At 37.8% G+C, this 10,522-nt stretch overlaps 1 long non-coding RNA gene across 2 annotated transcripts; it reads left to right on the forward strand.

Moving 5' to 3' along the window:
- Positions 1-4,855: 4,855 nt before the first annotated feature.
- Positions 4,856-9,791, forward strand: LOC129451768 (uncharacterized). 2 transcript variants are annotated; one of them, XR_012358287.1, is made up of 4 exons: positions 4,856-5,010; positions 5,406-5,522; positions 7,300-7,359; positions 8,864-9,791. It is a non-coding gene; the product is annotated as an uncharacterized lncRNA (long non-coding RNA). The 2 variants fall into 2 exon arrangements; XR_008646857.2 differs by having other exon boundaries at positions 4,856-5,522.
- Positions 9,792-10,522: the final 731 nt, after the last annotated feature.

A 10,522-nucleotide genomic window follows, 5' to 3' on the forward strand; every position in this document is an offset into this window, starting at 1 on the left:
GAGTCATCTCTGCTTGTGCACGCAACCGCGAGGCAGAAAGACGTGTCTTGTGTTGTAGGCTAGTAGCGGTGTCTGTTAGTCAAAAGGAGTTGTTGCGTGGTTAATTGTACCAACAGAGCCAGTGCTGTGTGCCTGATGTTAACATACCAGTAGTTGGGACTACAACATTACTAGCCTAACATTATAATTCATACATGTATCACAGCAACACTGCAAAAATAAAGACAGAAAAACAAATCCAACTAAAATCAAGTTTTATTTAGTCAGCAGTTATACAAACAATAAAGAAAGCTTCAATGCTTAAGGTTCTTGCAGTAGCGGACCAGCTCATCAATCGGGCTTTCTGTCTCCAGGATGCGCACACACCTTGTATTGTTTGTAAACAGGAAACCTGTGTATCGACTGAACACTCTCAGCATGTACTATATATTGATCCAAAACGCTTCAAACGTGCTTAATCCCAGCCTCAGGCCATTCAGAAATAGCGCTCTGTTATCAGAAACTGCTAAACGCCACATTGTTTTGTTGCCAGAAACCACTAAATGCCTTGTTCTCTACAGGAAAGATTAGGAAAGATAGTTTGTTTAGTGTGTTGTGATTCGACAGCAGCTTAGCTCTTTCCCCGCCATTGACGAGATATCTCGTCAATCAAGAGAAAACGCTTCCCCGCCAATGACGAGTATTTACGTCTTTCCGCAATACCGTATTGAAATTGTTATTTTTTGGATTAAAACCTTTAAAACCTGTTTTCTTCCATTCTTCCATTCTTTTAGTCATGGAAGTAAAAAAGCAGGCTTTTAATTGCTTTAAATGTATGGCTATCCAATACCATCAAAAAATAATTTACAAGTATGTAAGAAAAGGTTTGTACTCTAAACATACTTTATTTGTAACAAACAGAAGATAAAGAATTTACAAACGGCTCTCCTTTCAGCACTTGGACAGCGTCACGAGATTTTTTAAGCATTACTTAAAAATGTTTCTTATCTCACCATATCCACATGTACAGAGTCATCATATACAATAAATCCGTGAGGTAGCATTTAAAAAACATTTAAAAACAGATGCATTTGTTTAAAGGAAAGCATTTATTTACTTACCAGGCTGCAGGTGAAGCAGCTCTTTGTGCCTTCTAACGTCTCATAATTAGTCCTCATTTATGTCCAAGAGACTCAATAATAATCTTTACATTCAATCCTTTAATCTTTCATATTTAAAAGCGTTTTTGTGCTGCTGCGCATTCATGTCTGTGTTAAGCAAACCCGCGTTGTCGTCCCGTTTAGGCGCATATTACTAATGGGCTCTTTAAATAACAAAAAAAAATATTGCACTTTAGACCAGGTTTTTGTTGGTCAATGGCGTACAACCTGTTTGGGGGGGCATGGCCCACGAATGCCCCACCTTGACGCCGGTCCTGCAGTTAGATAAAAATGCTAATTTACAAGAAAACATGTCAGACACACTTAGGAGTTATGCACACCAAAGCTTTTACGCAGGGGCCGACGTATGTTTTCAATAGTTTCCAATGGAAAGGCTATGTTTTTCGAATAAGCCAGCAGCTTGCGTTTTCCGCGCTGAAAGCCGGCGCTCGACAGTTTTTCCACGCTCAGCGCTGAGCTTTGAGAGTTAAAAAAATACAATTTTGGGTGAAAAGCTCAGCTTGTCAATGTCAGTTCTCACATGGCCGTCCAATTACAGTGGAGGAGGGGTGGGATAAACATCACAACAACCAACCGCCGCATCATACAACGACTGATGAACAAAGCAGAACTATCACAGCAACCAAAGCGCTCAGCTGAAGAAAGCTGCCAGTCAACATCCACATGGCGTTTTCAGACGTATTTAAATGCTTTGGAGTGCATACCCACTTAGAGGGTTTTGAATCCGAACACCTCATATATCCATTTAAAAGTGCGCTAAGCTAATCAGAGATAGGGCTCAAGATGGTAGTGTCATCAACATTAAAATTGTTGCGTTTGAAAAGTCCAACACTTAACATTCAAAGCTTTTTTATTATTAAACTGTAGTATTAAACTTAAACTTATAAGAGCAACCTCACTATACAAAGTTAGTGATAAGGACTTACCAGCTGCGATTTAGATTCTGATCCTTACGTCGGGTTTGAAGATATGTTGCTACTTCACCATGATACGCATTGTCATTTATGTGTATCATCTCTTGCACCCAGAACCTTTTTTTGCTCGAACATATATGTGTTCGGCTGCTTATTTTTACACATTAAGGTTTTCAAAACAGTTCCCCACATGTACTGACGGAGAATTAAGCTATCCAATCATAGCAGTGGGCGTTTACATCCAGGTCTTCAATGCGGCCCGCCCATCAAATGAAGCATTTCTCCAAAATCATGGTAGAAAATATCCCATTACTTGTTGCTTTTGATGTTTTTGTATGTAAAAACATATTTTTGCTGCCCGATGAAACTCGTGTATGTCCACAACGGTTACTTTTCAGGAAGTGAAAAAAACACCGTATATCAAAAGCAGTTGAATGTAGCGTTGTCACACTTGGTACGGCATCTTTACATGTAACCATATTCTTGCCAGTGTAATGATATAATCCACATATGACCAAAATTGAGTTTAAATGGACATACGTGCATATTTTACAGATGAATACGCTCAGTTTATTAAATAGCCTACGTCTCAGTTAAATACGCTTAGTTTACTTAATATTTATTATAAATTTATTAAATGTCAATTGCAAACTATGAAGGGACAATGAATCAATACACTGAAATGGTAATGCTAGACAGCAGGGACGTCAGTTTGTGTTGAAAAGTGGTACGAACAAAAGATCCGATAAAAAACATTACTTCAGGACGGGAAAAATATTGAATAATGGCGCATCAAAAATGGACATATAGTGTAGGCTAGTCAACAACAAGAAAATACTCAGCATAAAACCCTCAACAATGTCGACGGCACACATGTAACAGTCCCTGCAACACCAGCTCAACCGAACAATGCAAAAGCACCATACCGTAGAAAACAGCAGCGCGTTTAGTCAATGATTACAATGAATTTCATTACATATGTAAAAGAAAACACACCATAAGCATACAACGCAACATATGTGACACTGGACCACAAAACCAGTCTTAAGCATCGCATGATTTTTCAGAACATTTTAACCAAATGCTTTCAAAAAGTGGTGGTCCCCAGTGTAAATAACACCTATGCTAGACAGATACTTTGTTTGCACAGTCCCATCGTAATTTTGTCACTCCTAGACGTACGCCTGGCGTCAAGGGGAAACATTTACATCGATGAAGGAAAGTCATTGTCTCACCAGGCTATGTTTATTCGGCTATATCCAGTGCTGAGCTTCGATGAAACTTTACGAGACGCTTTCACAGGGCGGGATATATGCGGCGTGATTGACAGCTTTGACACCAAATGGATATACGTGACGATCAGATGACATGATTTCACAACTTTTCATTGGCCATTTAGGTATGTGATGCATACTGTATACGGGAATGAACCTGGACATTCAATCTGTCAAAAAATCTCAAAATCGGCAAAATGGACATACCTGGTTTTCATCGGACAGCGACGATATGTAGACCTCAGACAACAGCCAATTCATTGCCCCCTTTAAAAGGTCCTAATATGTACCATTTCAAATTTTTGATACCAATATGTTGTCACGGCTAGTCCGTGTCGTGTTTTGTGTGTGTCTCCGATTACGTCACCTGGAATATTCACGGACTGATTGCACATCTCACCTGTTCCTTGTTTAGTCTTTGTGTATTTATACTGCTGTCTGTGTCACACTTGTCGCCGGAAGATTGTCATTACAACACTGTCTGTTCTCTGTCTCACATATTGGATGTTCCTGTGTTTGCTTACCTGTTACTCCTCGTGTTTTGATTTCCAGTTTTATCATTAAATGTTATTTATTTTCTGAACTCTGCGTTTGCGTCCTCACTCCACTCCACTCCCGGGTCATGACATATGTAGGCCTACCTCTAAGGTACTATTTTGAACTCTTTGGGCTTCCCAGACAGGGTTTAGATTAATCCAGGACTAGGCGTTAATTATTTTAGGACACTTAAGTAGGTTTTACAAACAAACCTTATAACAAACAATACTGGTGTGCATCTTGAGACCAAACAACGGCAGTGATTTATTTTAGGATTTGCCAATACAAGCTGTTTTTAAATTAAAGCTGCTCAAACATGCATTATAGCATAGGGACTAAGACAAGCCTTCTCCGGGAAACCACCCATTTAGGTCTAAAGCTGTACTTTTTGAAAGGGTACCTTCCCAGTGACATCTGGGGTACATATTTTCATCTATTTCTTTTCTGACAGTGTACAGTACAGTCTAATTGATAACCTGATTTTCTCTCTTATCAAGGTGTGCAAACAACTTTAAAGAAGGGACAGACTTTTACATTTCTTCTACTAGGGATTCCAGAGATGGATTACATTAGCGAGATTGAATGGAAACGGCATACAAGCAATGAAACCAAACTGCTTGCCAGGATCTTTCTAAACAATGACCAGAAAAATGACTCCAAAATTTACAGTAAAAGGAATGGCATGTACATAATGGAGAACGGGATGCTTCGCATGGAAGATATTAATGATGAGGATTCTGGGAACTACTCTTGCACTATCGTTTTTTATAATCACACAACACAAAAACAACAGTTTTATCTTCAAGTAATCAATGGAACATTTTGTCTTATGATTCTTTTACGAATTCATGATTTCTTATTATAAAGTTGTTATGTCTGGAAAGGCTAGTCAATATCAATATGTGACCCGGCCTTTGAAATCCAATTCTCATAATCTAATGATGACATCAAAGTTTGCTTTTACTTTAATTTCTTTACATCATGTAGGCTGATTTTATGTAGAAAACAGTAAATCACAAAAATGGCAGGATCACATATCATTAGTGTCCTTAATTATTTCAGATTTTTTACCAACTCATGGCCCTGAACAGCACATTCCTGTGCACAACTCAACTAAACCAACAGGTACAGTACCACTCCAGTCTCTTCATAAAGCAATGATTTAAATTTGCATAGCATTTCTATTCTGCTGCCTGAAACTTAATTGCTATCCAAAAATGCCAGAAACGTGTTGATAACATTATGGGGCTGTTTTTCGGACAGGGTTTATCCATGTTTGAGCTGCTTTTATTTTAATAACATCTTGCCCTAAACATATCTTTACATATTTCAGTGCCATTGTTGTGTCTCAAGATGCACACTAGTGTTGTTTTTGTTAGATATGTTTGTAAAAACTTCTCAAATGTCTTTATATCACTAAGGCCTTGTCCTGGATTAATCTAAACCCTGTCCAGGAAACTGTCCCTATATGTACTAAACATTGTACATTGACTTATATTTCTTGCTGTCTTTCCTCATAGAGCCTCATGTTCCTAATATTACATTGCTGATTGTATGCTCAGCGCTCGCACTTGTATGTGTTATTGTAGTCATTATTATCATCTTCAGATGTGCAAAGAAGTGTTCTTACACTTCAGGTTAGTATGATTGTATTGTTCTTAACTTGTAATATGAGACCCTGCCTATGAAAACATAAATAAAATTAAATGACGGAGTAAGGTCATGTCAAATATTAAATCATAATGAAATCAATGAGTGAGATTTCAAGATTTTGATTAGATTAGATAATTTGTTAAGAGTGGATTATAGAGTGAATTATATACAGGCAGGTTCACATATTTTATATTTTTATTCTGCTCAATCTGGTCCAAGCTCCTTAATACTTTATTTATTCTTCAACTGAACGCCTTGTAAAGGGTGATTTTGTAAGGATAGAATCATATTTTCTTTCATCTCAAGATATTTCACTTGCTTCCACTGATCAGTACTGTCATGATCAGTTACATGGTAATCTGCAATATGGTTATAAGACTCTCAGAACGATCCAATCACATGACATCAAAAGCATAAAAAGCAATATTGATTTGCTAACAACAAAAGTGGGAGGGTTTGGGGCGCTGGGTGCTGTGCCCCGAGGTGGATCTGAAACCAGCCAATTAGAGCTCAACCTCAATTCACATTTTTTTTACACATTTACTAACCTACATACACAGTCATTTGGGTGGCGCCCCAGACACACACACGTGATACACACCAGAGGATGGATACCCGAACTGAGCCCAACGGGACCCAACGGTACCCGACGGGCGGGCCGAGTTCGGATAGATATTTAGAAATTATGTTCAGGTTCGGGTCGGGCTCGGCGCAATAAGGCATTGAACATTTGAAATTTAAAACAGCTAATTATAATATGTAGGTAGCCAATGAGCCTGTTTAAAGCGATAGTTCATCATAAAATGAAACACGCACGTTCACATCACCTTCTTATTCATCTAATGTTTAGTAGTGGGTTGCGAAACAACTTCACAGGTCCATACTGCCACCTACTGTATCGAGGGCAAGTGAGGGCATACACAATATGGTATATATGGCTCCCGTTTCTCTGTGTACAATGTTGTATTAGAGGTAAAAAGTTAATAAAATAATGTTCGGTTTCTCGCACAAACCGGTCGTTTCGTGTCTTAGGACATCGATGTGTCGTCACGAGCCGCAGGGTTTAATTTGGATTTGTCTGTGCATGTTTTTTTCTCTATCGGATTTTTGTTTACATCCACTTCCGTTATACAACTGACAGACTGAAACGATTGGAGTTAAAAATCTACATTTGTGTTCTACTGAAGAAACAAAGTCACCTATCTCTTGGATGGCCTGAGGGTTAGATGATAAACATAAAAGTTTCATTTTAAAATGAACTAACGCCATCCATCTTCATGTGTGCGTAAATGTGTTTATGTTGCTGTGACAACGTGATTTTTAACTGTTTCGGGCTCGGGTTGGGCTCGAACATAAATATCTTAATGCCTGTCGGGTTACGGTCGTGTTCGGTTACTGCCCTGTCGGATGCTGGCCAGGCTCGGACAGAAAAATGCGGCCCGATCCGCACTCTAATACACACAAAATGAACTCAGTTATGATTTTTTTAATGTTTAAATAATAACATGACTAACAGTGAAATGGTACAACTAAATGACCAGCTATTGACCAGCCACCACTGGTTTTAACCCATTGTTGGGTCAAATATGAACATTTTCTGGTTTAATTTCAAAATATTCAAGTTGAAAAATCTTTTTGAGTGTACTATCTCACAGCATTGCTCAGTTTAAACCTTTGAATTTAAAAATGCTTAATCTGGAAATACACATTAAAAAAATAAGTGCTACTATTTTAACATGAATATTTTCATTTGCTTTGCAGAAGAACACATCTATGTCAACAAAGCAGTTGTTCATAAGTCAAGGAAATGAAAGATCACAGGTGGGAAGAGTGTGATAAGTGATGCAAACCACACTCTAAATTCTGCTGGGTTATTTAATCTAACGCTGGGAAAATATTGGACAGAACACATGTTTAGTTAATAAATAAACCTATGCTTGGATGTTTCAATGCAATGCTGGGTTGTTTTAACTCATGGTTGAGTTAACAACAACAACCCATCATAGGTTTATTTATAACCCAACATGTGTTCTGTCCAATATTTACCCAGCATTGGGTTAAAAATAACACCGCATAATTTAGTGCGCAAATTCTGTGAACATAATAACCTGTTGACTTGGACCCCCATTATTGATTCCCACCTTTTATATATATATAGCAATCTTACAATAACTTTCCTTAATTATTATTTTAAAAATATTTTTTGCAGATCTCACCTTTTCATGGGTGTTACAGAAATAATACGCTTTGCCTTTTGGATGCCCAAATTAAATAATATTTTTGTTGAATGCATATACTGATGAGTTTGGTGGGAGTTTAAAGTGAATCTTCTGTGTGTGCAGATGTATTTTTAGAATGAAGTTTAAAAGAGGGAAATGTCTAATTCAGTAGCTAGTGTCAGTCTACGTCTAGCGGAAATTCTGCAACAGGTAACATTACAAAGTTTCCTGTCTTTAAAGTTTCCACTGCAACCAGAGCAAACTAACCTTAGCAACCTCATACACACACGCACACAAATATAGGTCTATAAACCTTGCAAATCTATGTCACATTGCTGGTAATAGTGGCTCTGTGGTACATAGATTAACTGACCTCATTATTTTGAAAAGTCTGACACCACTTCCCGGTCCAAACGCTCTATCAGATGGCCAAAACAAACACAGACAATACTAATATACACTCACAGTGTGCTGTAGAATTACCAAAAATACCACCATTATAACCTTTATCTCCATATCAAAACCCTATGACCCGACAGTGATTCCTTTTTTATTGTTGAAATATGTGTTTGAGACACAGTGAACCTGGAGATTTGAGTTCATTAAAGCTTAACTAAAACATGTGATGTAGAGCTAAAAAACAATGCTAAAATAGTATCACTTAAAATTAGTTGTGACATGGACCGGTGTTTCCCTGTTCAGATAACATACACACAACCCCACCCCTAACCATAACCTAACCCTAACCCCACTTAAGCATAGGTGCTGATCAAAGGAAACAGGGAAAAATAATTCTCAGGGAACACCAGGAAACGGTATTCCTTGTGTCACCACAACAAGTGGATATAAGCCAAGTGATTATGTGCTTAACTTAATATCTGCCTTACTTGTAAAAAGAGACAGGATCGACTTTTTTAATAACGCTGTAACCCACATATGGATATTAAACACTTATAACACCTGCTAAGGCTTTCACAATCACACATTCTTTTCCCTAAACATATTTTTCAAAACATTATACATATAATCACATATTGGTTACAGCATCACATTATAGCATTATAGCAGATAAATTTTAACCCTTAACTCTCATTTATTTTCATTAGGGAATTGTCACCCTCTCCAAAACCAGCACCTGATGGTGTTACTGTGTTCTGGCGTGTCTGGGATAAAGGGAAGAAGGGTCATGTGTTTTGGAGGAGGAAGAGAGCGATGAAGAGCAGGTGGAGGGATCTGACAGAGCTTGGGAGCAGCCAGGGTAGAGCCTCAGTGACAGACTAACCAAGGTGGAATCAGAAATGGTGGAGACCCAGCCAAACCAAAAAAACATATAAATAGCCAATGAATGGCTGACACGCCTGGACAGGAGGCCTAAGGCAGAACCCTAACCAGTTGAAATGTGGGGCAGAGCTGGTGGGAGTGAGGACGAAGGAGGAGTAGGCAGGTGTCAACTTGTCATCTGTTAAATTTCATCTATCTATTAAATTGTTATCTGATTACTGAATGAACTAATTGACAAACCAAGAAACTTGAATTGCTTAGTAACAAAAGATGCTGCAAACAGATGATGGCGCCAACGCTTTTGCGTCTAGGTTTGTAATATAATTAATTAGGGGAGAACACGGCTGAAACTAACAAAGGGATTTTCTCAGAGCCCTGAATACATCTGCATTCCAAACTATGAAAGTAACAATGTGCTACTTACGTTCAAAGTGAAATTATACTTAAGTAATTTTACATTTGTTCAAAATTTCACCTTGTATTGATAGACCACAATTGTGAGTTATTCACCACAGCAAAATATATATCTGTCTATAACATGCTGTCCCTTAATTGCGTCCATAATGAAGAACATGATTAAAATGGCAAAAAATCTGAGAAGTTAAGAATTGGGTCATTCTATGAAAATGGTGGCTTTCCTGTCCCGTCCCCAACCACCAGGAAAAACACTTAAAATTGTCAGATAATGACACAAAATATATGTTTTTTGTTTTAATTGAAGTGTTTTGTTATTAATAAAACATATGTAAGACAGTTATATTGCAAACCATTTTTTATATATGTTGTAGAACACGGTCAGACTCAGTACCATGAAATTGGCTTGTCCCTCAGGCCAGGAGTTGTGGTTTAGTGACATATTTTGAGTTAAAAAAATATATTATTCTCCCCCTTTAAAGGCGGAGTCCACAATGTTTGAAAAACGCTTTGGAATAGCAGACGGGCCGACTACCAAAACACACTTATAGCTAATCAGCAGTAAGGTGCGTGTCTATTAACCGACATCCTTGCCGGGTTGCGTATGTGTGGGGCGATTCTATCAACAGAAGGTCCAGATTCTATTGGGGTAGGGGCGTGTTTATTTACGTGATTTCAAATATCAACATTGGCTTTCAAACATCATGGACTCCGCCTTTAAATGTCATAATACAAAGGTAGTACAGTTATTTAGTGGACTACTTAAAAAACTAAAAAATATTATAAATAATTTACAGACCTGTCCCTCAATTTCATGTCACTGGTGTTACAATTTATAAAAACCACCACTTTGAAAAAAATCTAAATCCTTGCCAACTTCTTCCTGGGTCAAACATTCATTGTAGGCATGGCTGTTTTGAAAAGCGCATGGTTAGTGTGCCCTCTCTCATCATCTTTTAGCAATTTAATAAATCATTTGATAATTTCATGCGAGGACTTAAGATGTGTCACTGGTGTTCTACAGTTTATAGTAAGGGGAAAGGAAATTTTATTAATATCATTTTTTCAAA

Source organism: Misgurnus anguillicaudatus, chromosome 17 (genome assembly GCF_027580225.2).
Source record: "Misgurnus anguillicaudatus chromosome 17, ASM2758022v2, whole genome shotgun sequence".
Classification (NCBI taxonomy): domain Eukaryota; kingdom Metazoa; phylum Chordata; class Actinopteri; order Cypriniformes; family Cobitidae; genus Misgurnus; species Misgurnus anguillicaudatus.